The following is a 17,887-nucleotide window of genomic DNA, read 5'->3' on the forward strand; positions in this document are numbered from 1 at the left end:
ACAAAATTGGTTACATATTATGCCATTTTATATTTAAATTTAATATTTAAATTACAAAAATTTTGTTCACTGTTTACTACATAAGGTACTGTTCATCTTCTGTACACATTTGGATGAGCTCAGTAACGCTATGGCAACAAGAAATCTTATCTAAGTAGCTTATTTCCTGGTCACCTATAGTCTAGGTGACCCTGCAGGGCAGCTGTCGTCTGTGTGGGGGCCTAGGGTTCTAGCCTCCTAAAGTCTCAGACGTCTCCATTTTGACCCATGGTTCCAAGAGCACTGAGGTGAGCATGTACCAGCTCAGAAATGTTTCACTTTGGAAGTGACACACATCGCTTATGTTTATATTTCATTTGCCAAAACCAGTCATCTAACCAAAGCAACTTCAGAGGACGAGAAAGTGCAAACTTTCATTGACAAAGAAGTAGAGACCTGGATATTTGGGAACACGGTGGGTGCCCGGGTGGCTCTGTCAGCTAAGCATCTGACTCTTGATTTTGGCTCAGGTCATGACCTCATGGTTTGTGAGTTTGAACCCCACATCGGGCTCTGTGCTGACAGTGAGGAGCCTGCTCAGGATTCTCTCTCTCCCTCTCTCTCTGCCCTGCCCCTGCTCTCTTTCTCTCAAAACACAAGCAAACAAGCAAACAAATCTCCACCAGTCATCCACAAATAATGCCATATGTCAACCTGTTCAAATACAGCCAATATACTAGTATATTATGTTTTTAAAATATATTAATTCATGATTAATAATACAGGTCTTTACTGCCCAAACTGAATTGAAGATCAAGTGCCCACAGTGTACCCCATATTGAGTGGTTAGATTTGGAGGGGGAGGAGTTAAATAAGACAACAGGTGCATGTCTTTAAAGGATTGATAAATACGTCCAGTGTGATTTTTAGGTTCCTTTTTTAGATGGCTTTATTGAATTTTAATTGACATAAAATAAGCCACACGTAATTAAAGTGCACAGTATGATATGTTTTGACATGTGAATATACTGATGAAACCATCCCCGCAGTTAAGACAGTGACCACATCTATCATCTTGAAGGCTTCCTCCTGTCCAGGTATAATCCCTTCCAGATACCCTGTTCACTTTTGGTAAAGTGAAGCTTTTAGGTTCCATTGTAAAATCTCAGGTCTCTCACTTAGTAGGTTCCCAATAAATTTGGTTAAACAATACTTAATTCTAGGGAATACTGTGCTTTCTTACGTATATATTTACCAGAAATATCTATCAAAGGTTTTTTCATGTATGCAACTCTATAAAGTGGTTACTGTTATTATTAGCCTTTTAAAAAAAAATTTTTTTTTAATGTTTATTTTTGAGACAGAGGGAGACAGAGCACGAGTGGGGGGTGGGGCAGAGAGAGAAGGAGACACAGAATCCGAAGCAGGCTCCAGGCTCTGAGCTGTCAGCACAGAGCCCAATGTGGGGCTCAAACTCCCGGACAGTGAGATCATGACCTGAGCCAAAGTCAGATGCTTAACTGACTGAGCCACCCAGGCACCCCATAGCCTTTTTATATAAAAGAGGAAATGAGGGATTGGAGAGGTTATGGAATTGGTTCTGAAATTTAAACATAAGACCTCATAAAGTTTGTTAGCGCTCACTCAATACCTCTTCAATGAATGGTTTAAAAATCAGAAAAACCTTGTGAGCCCTTTGACTGTAGTTGTTAATCCCTTAAAACCAGGAATCATGGCTTTCCTTAAATTTTGCTGTTAAGTAATCTTTGTATCCCCAGGGTCTAATCCATTGTTTTTATATAGTCAGTGCTCAATATGTATTAGCTGAAATTAATGCATTTCCTATGAAAAAAAAATGAATCATCAGAAGAATCTAAATTGTTTTATTGCTTTTCCATGAGCCTTTCTGTGCTTCATTACCCACTGAGTCACTTAGAAATAGTTATTTCCTAAAGTTTGGTGGGAGAGGAGGTACTCTACATGGAGAGTGTATTCAATCCTTATATTTCAGCTTCGTAGCCACCCCCTACTCTTTTGTAGTACTTCGTGTCTCCAGAGAATGGGTCACTCTTCTCCGTGTCCCCATGCATGGTCTTTTCTTTTTTATTTTTTTAAGTTTATTTATTTATTTTGAGAGAAAGAGAGAGCATGAGTGCATGCGCAAGTGGGGGAAGGGCAGAGAGAGAGGGAGAGAGAGAGAATCCCAGGCAGGCTGTGCACAACTCAGCACAGAACCCAATGAGGGGCTCCAACTCACAAACAATGAGATCGTGACCTGAGCCAAAGTCATACGCTTAATTAACTCAGGCACCCAGGCACCCCTCCACCCCCACCCACTTCAGGGTCTTAGTGGGTGTTTCCTCCACCCTGCTAAGGCACATTTCCATCTGTTTGTCAATGTCAGAATAACTGCTGTACCTTTGTCTTGCTGTTGTCTTTATGAATTAATGCCATTCTAATTCCTTCATTGCTGTGTTTTTGAGTTTTGGGATGAAGAGGAAGTTAACATGTACTCAACAGGACTTTGGGATCTAGGATAACATTTTGATCAATGGTTGGCAAACAGAAACAAATTGAAGACAGGAGTTGTGGAGTTCACTGTTTTGTCATACTCAATTACATTTCCTCATCTACAGAATGAGTGAATTAAACTAGTTGAAAACTTGCAGATGTTCTGGCAATAATACTTCTAGGAGATGTTCAATAGGAGTTTTATGAGTAAAGAAATTTTATTGCCAAATTACTTTGGATAAGACAGGCTAAATTAGACTGAAGAAGTTGCATTACTACAGAGACTTCAGTATGTTAGCACTCACTTTGTGAACTTTTTTTTTTTTTTTTTTTTTTTTAAGTAGGCTCCATACCTAACGTGGGGCTTGAACTCATGACTCTGAGATCAAGAGTTGCATGGTTCACCAGGTAAACCATCCAGGGGCCTCACTCATTATGAATTTTAAGAGGTGGTATCAGAAGCAACATGTCCCAAAGTAGTCTGACCATGGAACCTTTCTTATGCACACATAGTTAATATCTCTAGATGTAGTGTTCCTTGGAAGAGAGTTTGGGAAATTCTGACCTAGATGACTGCTTTTAAAATTTGAGTTTCTGTGATTCTGAATTAAGTGACAAAGACATTTTAGGAATTACTTTTGTTATTAACTTTCTTATTTCTAGTGGTTTAAAAATAAAACGAAGAAGAGTTTAACCTTTGGTATAAGGGAAAGGTGCATATACATCTATACACATATGTATACATATATACATACACACAATAAACTCATATGAAATACTGGCAAATGCAACTAAAAAATATGACATATTTATTTACCATCTTCTTGCTGCAAATGATAATTCTAAGTCTCAGCATGGGGAATAGAATGAGTAAAGAAGTCTCGGTCCTCTGTCATTCTCTGCAATTATGTCTTTAATTGGCATAATTCGGAGAAGAAACCAGATGTCATGGCATAGGAATATGCTAATACCTCGTTCTCATGTTGCTGTCAGTGGTGGCTCCTTCCTCTAAGCCTCTGTGGCCCTTGTCTGTCTCTGTGATGAGAATGGCCTTGGAAGGCTTTTCTTTACTCCTTTCTATATCCCATCTGCTTGTTATGAAAAGATCTTAGATCCCTACGTGCAAGTTTGGGCAGTGTATTTTCTGATTGTTACAAATCCGGTTTTGCCACTCATGAGTTGAGGCAAGGCTGAGGGTGCTCCACAATAGACAAGGCATTTCTGTGACTTATTTATCTCGTTTAGTAGTAGGAGAGAGAGTTGCCAATATGTTTACCTTTAATTGTGACATAAGGTTATAGTTACTACCGTGAGAGAGTCAAAGTTTCTCATTGTAATTTTCGTTGAGGAAAAATACACACATGTATAGCATTATGCCTCAAGGAGTTTCCTTAATTTGCTACTGGCAATTTTATTGCAAAGCACATTTACTTTGAGAGTCTGGTATATAGTGCTTTGAGTCATTTTCACAAATATTTTTTCCAACTTTTAACATTTCAATTATGAAAAATCGGATTTACTGAAGTATACAGCACAGAATGGATAAGAGACTCCTATCCCTTTCATTGAAAAGTTCCTTGCTAAGGATGTCAAGGGAGTGAACAGATTCCTTTATTTATTGACACATTCAGCAAACATTCATTCTTTGGACACCTATAGGGATATCAGACGTGTGAAATTTTCCTACGCAAAAGAAATTATTTTAAGACGCTGTGTATTCAACATGTAAGATCCAACACACCTCCATTACAAATGTCTTTTGGCAGATCTTGAAGTAAAACCTAAGCCTTTTGATTTAGGATTCTTGCTCATCTTACTCTATCCAGGACATGGGGAAAGCCCCACTTGTATAATTTTATACATAGAGACTTCCAAAATGATCCCTGTGCTCAGAAATGCCAAAGTCTCTAAGAGCACCCTATTCTACTCCAGATAAATCTTTTACCATATAAATCCACTGGGCAGACAGGACAAGAAGCAGAAGCACTTTGTCTAAAACTGAATCAAATGGGGATCCTTGCAGGCAATTCAGTATGTAAATGACTTAGAGCCACCTGCCAAGTATACCGAGTATATTAGAATCTGTACCCATTTGATCAGTTGCATTAAGCAAAATGGAGGTCACCATCTGATTAAGCGTATACATGTTCATTGTCATTATTGAAGATCCATTTACCCTCTACATAGTCAATGTAGAGAATCAGGTGGAAATGCGATACCAATTATCTTCTTTATTTACATCATTCAAATCCATAATAGCAAAGTGACACTAATATCTGCAATTTGTTCCAAGAACAACTATCTCTTTGGATGTATTCTCTAGGTTTGTGTTGCGCAGTTTCAGCATCAGGAATTCAGAAATTAACCTTTCATCACATTGACCTTTAATCTAGAGGTTAAGGGAAAATTGGCAAAATAAACACAGGACGGATTTGAGGTTCCTGTTGAGCCTACTGTGAAGTAGAATGTGATTAAGCCATACACCTGGACTGTAATCTTTGACATGCACTGACTTTTTGTTTTTCAGTCATTAGTGACACCTCAGAGTCAATGCTCTATTCCAGAAAGGTTCCTATGCCCCAGTGCCAATTATCATGGAAAATAACTACCTGATCTTTTGGGAAAATGTAGGAAAAAACCATTTCTGAACATATTCGTAATGTTGCAGTTTCCTTCCTAGCGAGCAAGGGTGGTTCTTTGAATTAAGATAGGGCTTACTCTAGGTTTGAATTTCATCAAACTGAGAAAACAATTATAAGCCCTCTCAATCAAATTACTACATTTTATCGTGGGCATTCATATTCATCGATCTATCCTGTTCTAAACTTGTGCTGCTTCTTCTGTGGTGCCATCACCCTTAGAGTCCATTCCTATACATATTTTCTCAATTTTTTGCTTCTATAAATTAGCAAGTTCCCCATTTCTTTTACTTGTAAGATTGCTTTTCTTCGGTTTGATATTTTGTTGCCCACTGTAGGGCAAGCTGGTTTAGGACTAGAGTTACCAGCCTAACCACATTCAGTCATGTGAGTAGAATGTTACCATTAGAACCACTCTAGGCTGTTGCACACAGACCCTATATCCTGTCATGAGTATCTGACCCCTTTGACTTTTTTGGACTCTCACCAAGACATGCATTGGTTTGAATGCCTTCTATCAAGAAGTTGACTAAATATTTACCACCATTTGTAAGTGGAGAAATGCAAGAAAATGAGTTCTTATTAATTTTGTATCTTCATTCTGATTGTGTATTTATTTATTTATTTATTGGTTCCTTTATTTTTTTTTAATGTTTATTTATTTATTTTTGAGAAACAAAGGGAGAGTAGGTGAGGGACGGAGAGACAAGGAGAGAGAGAATCTCAAGCAGGCTCTGCACTGCCAGCACATTGCCAGATGCAGGGCTCGAACCCACAAATCGTGAGATCTGACCTGAGCGGAAATCAAGAGTTGTAGACGCTTAACTGACTGAGCCACCCAGGTGCCCCCTATCGGTTCCTTTAAAACATCTTCTCTCTCAAGACATACCAAATACATGACTGTAAAAATAATTGTGTATAGTTTATTTAAGATAGGCTAAATATTTCTAACAAAGCCTGTATTTTATATGAAGTATGCACAGAGTTTCTTCCATTCTCTCAATCTGCAGTAGTAATGAAATCCTTAGCTCAAGGGGCGCCTGGGTGGCTCAGTCGGTGAAGCATCTGACTTCAGCTCGGGTCATGATCTCGCGGCCCGTGAGTTCGAGCCCCACATCGGGCTCTGTGCTGGCAGCTCAGAACCTGGAGCCTGCTTCGGGTTCTGTGTCTCCCTCTCTCTCTACTCTTCCTCCACTCATGCCCTGTCTCTCTCTATGTGTCAAAAATAAATAAACATTAAAAAAATTAAAAAAAGAAATTTGTAGCTCAAAATTCCACAGAACTGGAACAACTTAGTGTTTATGGCAGTGATGCATATTTCAGGAGGTATTGTATAGCTGTGGTACTTAGCATTTTCAAGTCATTTTGGAAATAGAACATTTAAATATATATTATGAATATAATAAAAATTTGTTATGGTCTTAGAAACTTTACCATATTGATAAAAATAGATCATGTTTCATTTAATTATAATGTAAGATTATTTCTTAAGATAGTCTTGAAAACATACTTTTGAAAAGTAATCACTTAGCATGGGATTCTTTGCAAAGACCAAATCTTCATTTACTAATTGTTGTTTTTGGGAATTATCTTTTAATATATATGATCAAGCATAAGGGAACATCATTTCCCAAATTATGCCTTGGAAAACATATGTTTATCTTACATTGGTGTCATTATAGGTCTCTTTTAATGGAACATTTAGGAAAGTACTTTGCTCAAAAAAGCATTTTAGGAGGAAAAACGTATTTGCCTGAAATTACATCAATCAATGTTAGTCTAGAAGCTTGGGAAAATTACCTGAACATTGGTTAAAAAAATTTAAGAAATAATTAATTACTCCTGAGTGTATGGGATCACAATTTGAAGTGTTTGCAGGTTAAAAGTAGCAGAAGTGTGAACAAGAACACTGTTTTTTGGTAACATGTTCTGGGAAAATGAAGAAATAAGCACATCTTTGTTTACACTTACATAGTAGGCACATATAGCATTTTATTTTGTGGCTCATTATAAAGCTAGCAAATATATGTATATACTTTACATGTGCTTGTATAAGACTATACTTACATTTGCACGATTGCACGTGTTGATATATGACTATATTTATGCGCATGGATATGTGTTGTTATATTCTTTCCTATCTGTTTAGTTTTATTAAAATTGATTTATTTGTCCTTAATTTGATAAACGAATTAAATGAATTAAATTAAATTTTGTAATTATGTTCATAATTATACTTACAACATTTTTTTTTTTTTATAAAGGGGTTCAATACTATTTATATATAGAAACATGGCTTACTCAGCCTACTGTGGCTTCTGTGCAAGTCAGGGCTTGCATAAAGGCTAGATGAAAACATTACACATGAAACCATTTGGTCTTTTCCCATAAAATATTCCTTTAGCATAGAAAGAAAGAATTAGATGGAGTTACAGTAATTTCCACATAAGGTCCCAGTGTATGTTCATTTCACATTCTAAGAAATTGATGCAAAATGAAGTTAGAAGTCAGAGGTTAAGAGCACACCATAAAGAGGGGCACCTGGGTGGCTCAGTAGGTTGGGAGTCCGACTTTGGCTCAGGTCATGATCTCACGGCTCGGCTCGTGGGTTTAAGCCCTGCATCAGGCTCTGTGCTGACGGCTCAGAGCCTGGATCCTGCCTGTGATTCTGTGTCTCCTTCTCTCTCTGTCCCTCCCCTGCTCACACTGTCTCTCTGTGTCTCTCAAAAGTAAATAAATGTAAAAAATAAAAAGAAAAAAAGAAAACACCATAAAGAGCAGATGTTTTATGTACAATTATGTGAACAAGTCCACTTTGATGCCTAAAATGGGTCTTGACGTGTTACATGTTTAGAGTATTTTGTGAGTAGAAAGTCACTTAAGCATATATATTTCTCGAACTTACATGTTTAAAAGTAGTTGGAAAAACTGGCATGACCTGGGTGTCCAGTCTTGTGACTTTTAGTCATGCTGCGGAATTTCCTCAAACTGGGGAGGGGTTGATTTTTATTTGTGATTAGACAGACTTAAACGAACTAAACATCAGCGGAGGTTGAAGGCAGACCCGTGCATGACTACTTGGCAAAGCCTTCCCTGTCATCCCAGGAGAAGGGTGAGTTAGGAAACCTCTGATCTCATCAGTGTGAGGTTCGAGTTGATAGACAACATGGCAATTTGTAAGAGTGTTTGGAAGGATGGGGAGGCAGTCTGTTGCCCAAAAAGTTAAATCAGTGGCTCATGTCACCAAGGATAAGAGAGATGAAACCACATATGTTTGGTGTTTACAGCTTTAAAATCATTTTCTCATAGAGCACCTTATCTTTTCCCTTTGTGGTCTCCACTTTATCCCCCCTGCCTGGCACAGTACCAGGCATACCTTATGGAATAAATGTTTGCTGAATGAATAAATGAGTGAGCAGACCTCTCCCCTCCATTACCAGGCTGCACCCCAAATTCACTCTCTCCACTACTACTGGGTTATTATGCAAAAATATATACAAACACGTCAATAAATTGTAATGTTTTCTCTATTAAAATATTGTTTCCCTCTATATATTTTAAGACTACTTTAATACTAATTTTATTTTTATTGAGGTACTACATCTCATAGTTTCTAAAAAGTGGTGTTAAAATCCTTATAAACCAGCATAGATCTCCTCCTAAGTCCCGGTCTCAATCCCCATAGTAAAAATTTGACTCATTAATTTTCATTGTACTTATATATTTCTAAATGGTTTGCTTATTCTATTTCTTTCCTTAGCAATTTTGCACATTGTTTATTGACCATTATCATAGTTGAGGATTTAATTGCCTTACACATGTACATAGACCGCCTTTCCTTATCTCCACTTTTTTTTTTTATTTTTATTTTTTTAAATTTTTTTTTTTTCAACGTTTATTTATTTTTGGGACAGAGAGAGACAGAGCATGAACGGGGGAGGGGCAGAGAGAGAGGGAGACACAGAATCGGAAACAGGCTCCAGGCTCGAGCCATCAGCCCAGAGCCCGAAGCGGGGCTCAAACTCACGGACCGCGAGATCGTGACCTGGCTGAAGTCGGACGCTTAACCGACTGCGCCACCCAGGCGCCCCTCCTTATCTCCACTTTGTACACATATTTTGGGAGAAAAGACATTATTTACCTGAATTTACATCAATCAATGTTAGTTTGGATGCTTGGAAAATTACCTGATAATTGGTTAAAAGGCAGGCAAAGAAATTCAAGAAAGATTTAACGTTTCTTTTCTAAAGTTTCTATGTTTATTTTGAGAGAGAGAGAACAAGTGGGGAAAGGGTGGTGTGGGGGGTGGGGGAGAGGGAATCCCAAGCAGGCTCCACACTCAATGCAGAGCCCCATATGGGGCACAAATGAACCATGAGATCATGACCTGAGCTGAAGTCAGATGTTTAACCAACTGAGCCACCCAGGCACCCCAAAATTTAATTGTTAACTATTATTCACATCGTGGTTCATGGTTACTCTCTTGTCACTGTTCCCATGATTCTGATCATATCTAGGTTGGAACAAAGTGGTATATTATCATTATGTATCTTTCCTCTCAGAGCTGTTTCTCCCCCTGGAGTTAGTTATATTCTTTTTCCAATCTGTTTTGTAAACTTTGTATCTATTTTAAGTTATTCACGAATGATCTTTCAAACAGTAACAGTCAGAATAATCTAACTGCTGTTGCAAATAAGTCCAAAAATCTCAGTGGCTTTATATGGTGTAAGTGTATTTCTCGCCCCTGTCACGTCCAATGTGTGTGGTAGCTGGCTGGGGCTTCTGTGCCATCAGGGATGGCACAGTATGGATCATTCAGAGCCATACTTTCCTTTCATCTCAGGGCTCTGTCTTCTAAGGCTGCAGAGTTCTTTACTGAGCGTTGTGTCTGGATACTAATAAGGAAAAAGGGAAAGCATGGAGGGTCTCATAGGCCAATCCTGGGAATGGCCTAGAAGTAGCATACATCACGGCTGCCCGCATACCATTGGCTAGAACTCAATTACATGCCTCTCTCCCTGAAAAGGGCTAGGAAGTGAAATCTAGTTAGGTGCTCAGCAAAAAGAGGACAAGGAATCAGATGAACACTTCCAGTCTCCACTGCACACACATTTATCAACAATGTTTCAAATACTCTTTCTGGGTACAAAGAACTCTTTTCTGGAACTCTCTGGGATTCCCATTAGTCAGAAAAATTTCCCCTTTCTCCAATTGTTCTATTTCCCTAGGCTTTTTGTTCTGTTTTCCTGAAGATTTTTCAACATAATCTTATAACCTGTCAAATTCAAAAACTTTTTGAGTGTATTTTCAATTTTGAGAGTTTTTTTCCTGTCTTGCATATAAATTTCTTTTTAATTCATCTTCTATAGGAGCAGAGTGAAAATACGTGTTCATCTGATCAACCACAAATTACTCTGGTTTACTTTCTCCAGAAAACAAACTTCTCATCTCCTGGAGGCTGGGTTGAACAGATGGAGGAACTTATGGTTGGTTGATTGCACGGCAGTGGGGAAGGAAGCTTTGGGTCCAAGCATTCGGTATACAGACGTCTAAGCAAACCCCTGTGTTCACCCTACCACCTGGCCTCCTTCTATGGTGGTATTTCTGCCTCTTAGGCCTGAGTCGCCCAGGCTAACGCACAGAAAATTGTCTTGTTTCTTATCCATAATCTCTCCTCCAGGCAAGCAGTGTGTAAACTCTTCTCCTTTTCCAGGTCAGTTACGAGTCTGCATCTGATTTAGGTTCTTTCAACCATTTACTGCAGTTTATTTTGTCTTTTGAGGTCTTCTCTCCCTTGTATTTGTCTTTATGACTCCATAACATTTAAAAATCCATTTATTCTCATGTTAGAGGAGTTTGGGGAAGACGGGATGAAACACATGCGATCAATTTGCCATTAAAAAATTTTTATTTTTTATTTTTTAGAGAGCAGGAGAGAGAGCACGTGCGGTAGAGGGAGTGAGATAATCCCAAGCAGGCTCCACAATGTGGAGCTCAATGTGGGGCTCGATCTTACAACTGTAGATCAGGACCTGGATGGAAATCAAGAGTCAGACCCTTAACTGACTAAGCCATCCAGATGCCCTCCGTTTGTAATTAAAAAAATTTTTTTTTAGTTTATTTATTTATTTTGAGAGACAGACCGCATGTGAGCAAGCAGGGGGAGGGGCAGAGAGAGAGAGGGGATCCCAAGCGGGCTCTGCACTGTCAGCACAGAGCCCGATGCAGGGCTTGAATTCATGAACTGTGACATCATGACCTGAACAGAAATCCAGAGTTGGATGCTTAACCGAATGAGCAACCCAGGCGCCCCTGCCATTTCTAACTAGAAATGTACATGTACATTATGTATCTGTTTGCCTTAGGGCTGTATTTATTGATTGATAAACCTATTGACAATTTATGTCTATTTAATTTGTAGTACATAAACTTAAGGTACAGGAAGGCAATTATTTTTTAAAAATGTTTATTTATTTTTGAGACAGAGGGAGAGATGAAGGGGCAGAGAGAGAGGGAGACCCAGAATCTGAAGCAGGCTCCAGGCTCTGAGCTGACAGCACAGAGCTGGATATGGGGCTCGAGTTCATTAACTGCAAGATCATGACCTGAGCTGAAGTGAGATGCTTAACCGACTGAGCCACCCACCCACCCCGGCAGTTATTTTTGATTATGACACATAATGCTGTCACTTTGTTTTCACTGGTTTTGCAGGGTCTTTTATTCTGCTCTACCTCTAGTCAAAGTGGCCTTCATGAGATGGCCCAGAATCATTTCTTTTGTTTTCCCACCACCGTCTCCTCCTTGGAACCTGTCTTCCCACAGGGAAGGAAAAGTTCCACCACTCTCAAGTGGCTGAGTAGAATCACTATGTAACACTAATGCCTCTGAGCCTCAGAGCCCAAAGACAGGACTTAAGCGGCAAGCTACTCCAGGAGGGCTGTCCCTGCAAAAGTGGACCCATCAGGCAGCTGGCACGCTTATCTGGGGAAGGGTGACAAGAAAAGCAGATGATAAATGTCTATTAGACTTTCTCACAGCAGGAACTTTTTCTAGAAATACTAGGGAGGCAGCACTGTGTGGTGACTACCGTGAACCCTGTCTTTGGGATCAGCAAACCTGAGTTCTTTTTTCTTCTTATTTTTTTAATGTTTATTTATTTTTTGATAGTGGGGGAGGTGCAGAGAGAGAGAAGGACAGAGGATCCGAAGGAGGCTCTATGCTGTCTGCAGACAGCCTGATGTGGGGCTTGAACTCACGAACCGGGAGATCATGACCTGAACCAAAGTTGGACACTTAACCGACTGAGCCACCCAGGCGCCCCAGCAAACCTGAGTTCTACCTTTATGGATCTTCACGATTCTGGGCACATTGTTGGGACTTTCTCATCCCTCATTTTCTTCCTTTTTAACATGGGAAAAATAAAAATAATACATGTTGTGTTGTGAAAGCAACAAAGCAGTGTTGTGCAAGTCAAATGAGATAATCTCTGGGCAAGGGTTTTATAAACTCCATATGGGAAATAATAACTATTAGGATTAATGTAAGTGAATACATAAACTGGGTGAAGAATTCATATTTTTCAATGATTAGTACAGAGAATTATTTATTTATTTATTTGGAATCACTTTAAATTTTTTTTTTCAACGTTTATTTATTTTTTGGGACAGAGAGAGACAGAGCATGAATGGGGGAGGGGCAGAGAGAGAGGGAGACACAGAATCGGAAACAGGCTCCAGGCTCTGAGCCATCAGCCCAGAGCCTGATGCGGGACTCGAACTCACGGACCGCGAGATCGTGACCTGGCTGAAGTCGGATGCTTAACCGACTGCGCCACCCAGGCGCCCCTGGAATCACTTTAATATGCTGCATACAATGGAATAAATTCAGAGTAAAGTTCTTTCTTTTATCTCTCTCCAGGCCCAGGGACACATACTTGTTATATACTCAGATATTGCTGATGGATGGAAAACAGATTTACCATAAATATTCCCAGCATACATATTTTGAAAATGTACAACCCAAACCTGCTATACTTCCTCCTAGTAGATCAGAATAATTTTTATTAATCAGGCCTTTGGGAGAATGGAGTAAATGAGTGCTACAAAATAGCACGTACGGACAACATGTATATAAAATTTATCTTGCCAGACACTATTGTATGAGCTTTGCTGATATGATCTCATTTACTCACAATAACACTAGTCAGGCATTTTATTATCCCCATTTTCAGGATAAGAACATTGAGGCACAGGAAATAGGACTTCCACGTTTTCCTAATAGAATAGATAGAATCTTGTGCGACCCTCTAATTTCTCCCATTGTCCTCTCTCTTTTTTTTTTTCAGTTTATTTATTTTGAGAGCAAGACAGAGACCATATACACATGTGTGTGCAGGAAGGGAAAAGAGAGGATCCCAAGCAGCCTCTGAGCTATCAGTGAGCTCAATATGGGGGCTCAATCTTACCAACCAAACTGTGAGGCCATGACCTGAGCCCAGATCAAGAGTCTGACTCTGGGGCGCCTGGTGGTTCAGTCGGTTAAGTGTCTGACTCTTGATTTCGGCTCAGGTTCTCTGAGTTCCTGCCCTGCATCGGGTTCCGGGCTGACAGTGTGGAGCCTGCTTGGGATTCTCTCTCTCCTCCTCTCTCCCTCTCTCTGTCCCTCCCCTGCTTGTGCTCTCTCCAAATAAATAAATATTAAAAAAATAAAAAGAGTCTGGACTTGCATTTGGTTTTGGTTTGGGCTCTTCCTTCACCTCCACCCACAGTACTTCTCAGCAAGATGCTCCCCAGCTGGTAATGGCTGTGCCTCCCACACCGTCCCTTAAAGCACCCTGCCAGAACTGGGTCAAACAATTAAAATTTAAATAGCATCTCATTGTTTAGGAACAATGGTTCGGAACTTTGAAATTTTCTTCACAGAGGACTAATTGAGGTGCTATTATATGTATACAACCTTGGTTTCTTCACAGAGGATTAACTGAGCTGCTATGATATGTATACAACCTTGGTTTCTCCCTCTTACCACCAGTGGGTTACCTAGGGATGTCAGAGTCTGTCTCCAATGTGACCTCAGGAGAGCCAGCCAGGAACTTTGTTGTGGACAGAAGGAGCTGGAAGTCTCTAGAGCAGGGTCTGCCACAGAGTAGGTACTTAACCCATATTGGTTCAGTGAATGGGTATGCTCTTGATTTCCTTCGACCTCATAGACATGACCTCTATAATTTACTACCCTCCTGATCTCTGAAGTGACGTTAGGAGGATGGTGCGTACTGATTAATGCCTTCACATGAACAGGTTCTAGCTTTTAAAACACTGATTTCATTAAGTCCCCTTTTATTTCCCGGGGCCCTTCTCTGTTCTCCACCCGCAATTCCGTGCTCTCCCCGCAGCTCATGAGACTTCCCCCGGGAGGAGAAAATGCGATGCGTTGGAAGCAGTTCTCACAGTGCCCTGGGCGGCTTTGAATGAGAGATTATCAGAGAAAACACGGGAACGCAGAGGAATAAAAATGAGCTCGCTGCGAGGGCCTCCAGCCTGCAGTGTGGGGAGCGTATCCAGAAGCCCAGAGCCTTTGAGTCACCGGCAAGATCTGCCCTAGGTGAGCTCCCGGCACATCCGCGTTAGGACCGGGAGACACGCCTTCTTCTCGCCCAGACCTTGCAGATCCCCGCGGCTCGGCCGACCCAGGGGTGGTGCTACCAGTCCTGCCACCGGCAGTCCCGACGGGCAGGGGCCGGGGACCCATCCCGAGCCACAGGCTGGAGAGCGGGGAGCCGTCCCCATGAGTGGCGCCCGGTAGAGCGGATCCCGAGCGGCCGCTGGCGTGGACAAGCCCCGGGGCTCACGGGCTTGGGGAAGGGAAAGGCGATTTCTGAAACCCGACACCCGGCCCTCTTCGCGAGGAAACTTCGCCGGCTGGTGAGTTGGGCGAGCCGGGCTGTTCTTGCAGGAATGCGATCCCACCCAGTCCGGGTGTTCTCGGCGGCGGCGGGCCGGGGAAAAGGAAGTGAGACGTGGACGGGAGGCGGCAGGCCCCGAGAGGGGCGAGCCGAGCCTGCAGGGAATGCGCCCTGCGCGCGCCGGGGTCGGGCGCCAGCGCGCGGGTCTGCAGCCGCCGCGGGGACCCGGGGTCTCGGGGACACTCGAGGGGGCTGACCCTGGCTGTTCCCGTATCCGACAGCTGGCTAGGAGTGAACAAACAGCATCCCCTCCCCAAAAAAACCCCGGGCACAGCAATGCCATTTTCTTTCCGTTTGTAGCTCGAAACCAGCCAGCATAATCATAATCGTAATCGTAATCATAACCATAATATGCTTAGAGTTTCATTGAAGGGGAAGTCATTTAGTGAGGCAAGCCAGGTAAGTGATAGGACATTTCCTTGCACTTCCTCAGGTGTAGGTGGCCGCAGAGAAATCAAAAGCAATTTCTGTCTTCCAGGTTTTGGCTCACTTATTTCCAAACCTGATCCAAGCGTGGCAGCTACTAGGGCGTGTGTGCTTGTTCAAGTGGTCACAGGACCTTGGCTTCCAAGAGTTTCCCACCCAACACAACATTATTTGATCATTCGAAAGCTGTTGAAGCAGGTGACTAGCGAAAGCTGGAGGCTGCATTCCTGGGGAAAAGCTGTGTTTGGTTAAAGTCACCACACCTGGAACATGTTTACTGGCTTTTTATTTCAAGAGCTAAAATTAAGAGTATAAGGTTCCAGGTCATTGAAATGATACATTATTAAATTAAGTCCAAATTAATAAATGTCGTTCCAAGGTCATTAGCAACAAAATTATTATCTAAGGTAACAGTAGCTATGAATTTTTATTTAGTTCTATTTTGTTAAATGTGTGCTGTTCTTAATATTTAGTTACAGTCCTGCATATTCAGTGATATAAATAAATAGATATGTGCATGGTTGTATAGTGCTGAATTTGAGAAGTTAACAGAAAAGATGGACTTCAGTATTATAGCCTGGTGAATTCTCAAGTTATTATAAAGTCTACATTGTAGTATGAAGTGAGAGTCATGCTTGGCTTGTGCCGTTCCGCCTAAATAGTTATTTTTCATAGTTTCTCAGCACGATCCTCTACCCGGATGGGATCAGCCCTTCTTTACGGCAAGAGGAGATTCTTACGGATGACCAAAAAAGAGTGATCTTGACAGGTAGTTTAATATTAATAAGACTTTTCTGCTTAAGAACTGACTATGGCCTGCCATAAAATGTTACCATCAGTACTTTCGAAAGGAAGACAAAACATTTCAGATGAAACTGGATGAGCCTGTTCTGATAGTTGCCAAGAAGGGATAAAGGGAATCTGTCAAATGTAAGCAAATGACAACTCGCACCAACCATTTCTGGAATAGGCATATTTGACCTGATAGGGAAGGTAACCCTCGTAAATTGGTCTCAGCTCCTTGGCGCACGGGCTTTATTCTAACATGATCTGCTGGTTTCTGAATTGCTTTTCATTTATTTAACTGTTTTTTTTTTTTTTTTTCTGGAAAAGTGGAATTTATGCCAAACTCCAGGTGGTTTAGAACAGAAATCTGCTCTTTTCCCACCCTCCTGACTCTGGGAAGTTTCATGTTAGGTTTTTGGTCTTTCAAATTAGTAGTACAGCATGAAACGTAGACCAACTTTTCACATAAAGCTCAGCTCACAATCAATCCAGTTTCTTGAGTTGATTCATCAGGGTCGGTTAACCAATTATTCAGCTGTTAAGCAAGTAATTGTAATATCGAGATGAAGGAAAACAATTACAGTAGACAGGACAAACCAGGTGTTTCCCATGAAGAGAATGTCACTTTGTAGAGTTCGTGGCTAAAGGAGAATGCTTTTTTTTAAAAAAAAATTTAATGTTTATTTATTTTTGAGAGAGAGAGACAGACAGACAGAACGCGAACAGGGGAGGGGCAGAGGGAGAGGGAGACAGAATCTAAAGCAGGCTCCAGGCTCTGAGCTGTGGGCACAGAGCCGGATGCGGGGCTCAAACCCAAAAACCATGAGATCATGACCTGAGCTGATGTCCGATGCTTACCTGACTGAGCCACTCAGGCGCCCCTAAAGGAGAATGATTTTTTACTCATTATTAGGTGTAGCTAGAGATGAAGTTCATTATATGGTAGTAGGAAGTAGCAACATTACTAAGCATAATAAAAGCCTATTGTAAAACTCATAAATGGAGTTGAGAGTATTACTTAATTTGTTTCACACAATCATTATTCATGTTCTCCAAATATTAACCTTCTCTCATAGAATGAAGGAAACTTGTCTAGGTTACCAATAATGAGATTAAAGCTCTGTTTAACACATAATCAAGCAAATCTTTAATTAGTTGTCTTTTCTAACTAAAAAAACTGCTCAGTGTTTTAAGAAAAGGGATGGAAGTTTCTTATTCATTTAACAGATATTTCTTCATGTCTAGCACTAGTCTGGGCTCTGTGTGGACGGGGTTGGACAAAGCAGACAAAAGCATCTTTGGCCCCACAGAGCTTGCCTTTCACTGGGGAAATAGAGAGTAAACACGATACACACCTGTAATATAAGATATAGTATATTATATCGAATACTATGTTGACTCTATTAGAGATAAGTGCTATTAGAGATAGTGCTAGGAGATAATCTATTAGAGATAAGTGCTAGGAGAAAATATATAAAGCAGAGGAGGCATGCAGAAAGTGTCAGTGGCATGGCCCAGTGAGTGTCGAAACTTTAGATCAGATGCCCAGGGACAGCCTTCCTGAGAAGATGATCTTTGAATATTG

General features: G+C 40.8%; 1 protein-coding gene across 7 annotated transcripts in view; it reads left to right on the plus strand.

Moving 5' to 3' along the window:
* Nucleotides 1-17,887, plus strand: part of RAB27B (RAB27B, member RAS oncogene family) — a 147,269-nt gene that overhangs the window by 75,103 nt on the left and 54,279 nt on the right. The window contains exon 1 of one of the 7 annotated variants that reach the window (XM_086683034.1): nucleotides 14,636-14,729. The exons of 2 other annotated variants lie outside the window; for them this stretch is intronic. The gene's annotated coding sequence lies outside the window, so the exon portion shown is untranslated. Of the gene's footprint in view, nucleotides 1-14,635; nucleotides 14,730-14,910; nucleotides 15,050-17,887 lie in introns of those variants that run through there. 4 more of the 7 variants (XM_025931269.2, XM_086683030.1, XM_086683031.1 and 1 more) reach the window with 4 other exon arrangements.

The sequence above is a fragment of the Puma concolor genome, chromosome D3 (genome assembly GCF_028749965.1).
Source record: "Puma concolor isolate L17-30 chromosome D3, mPumCon1.1.hap2, whole genome shotgun sequence".
NCBI classification, from domain to species: domain Eukaryota; kingdom Metazoa; phylum Chordata; class Mammalia; order Carnivora; family Felidae; genus Puma; species Puma concolor.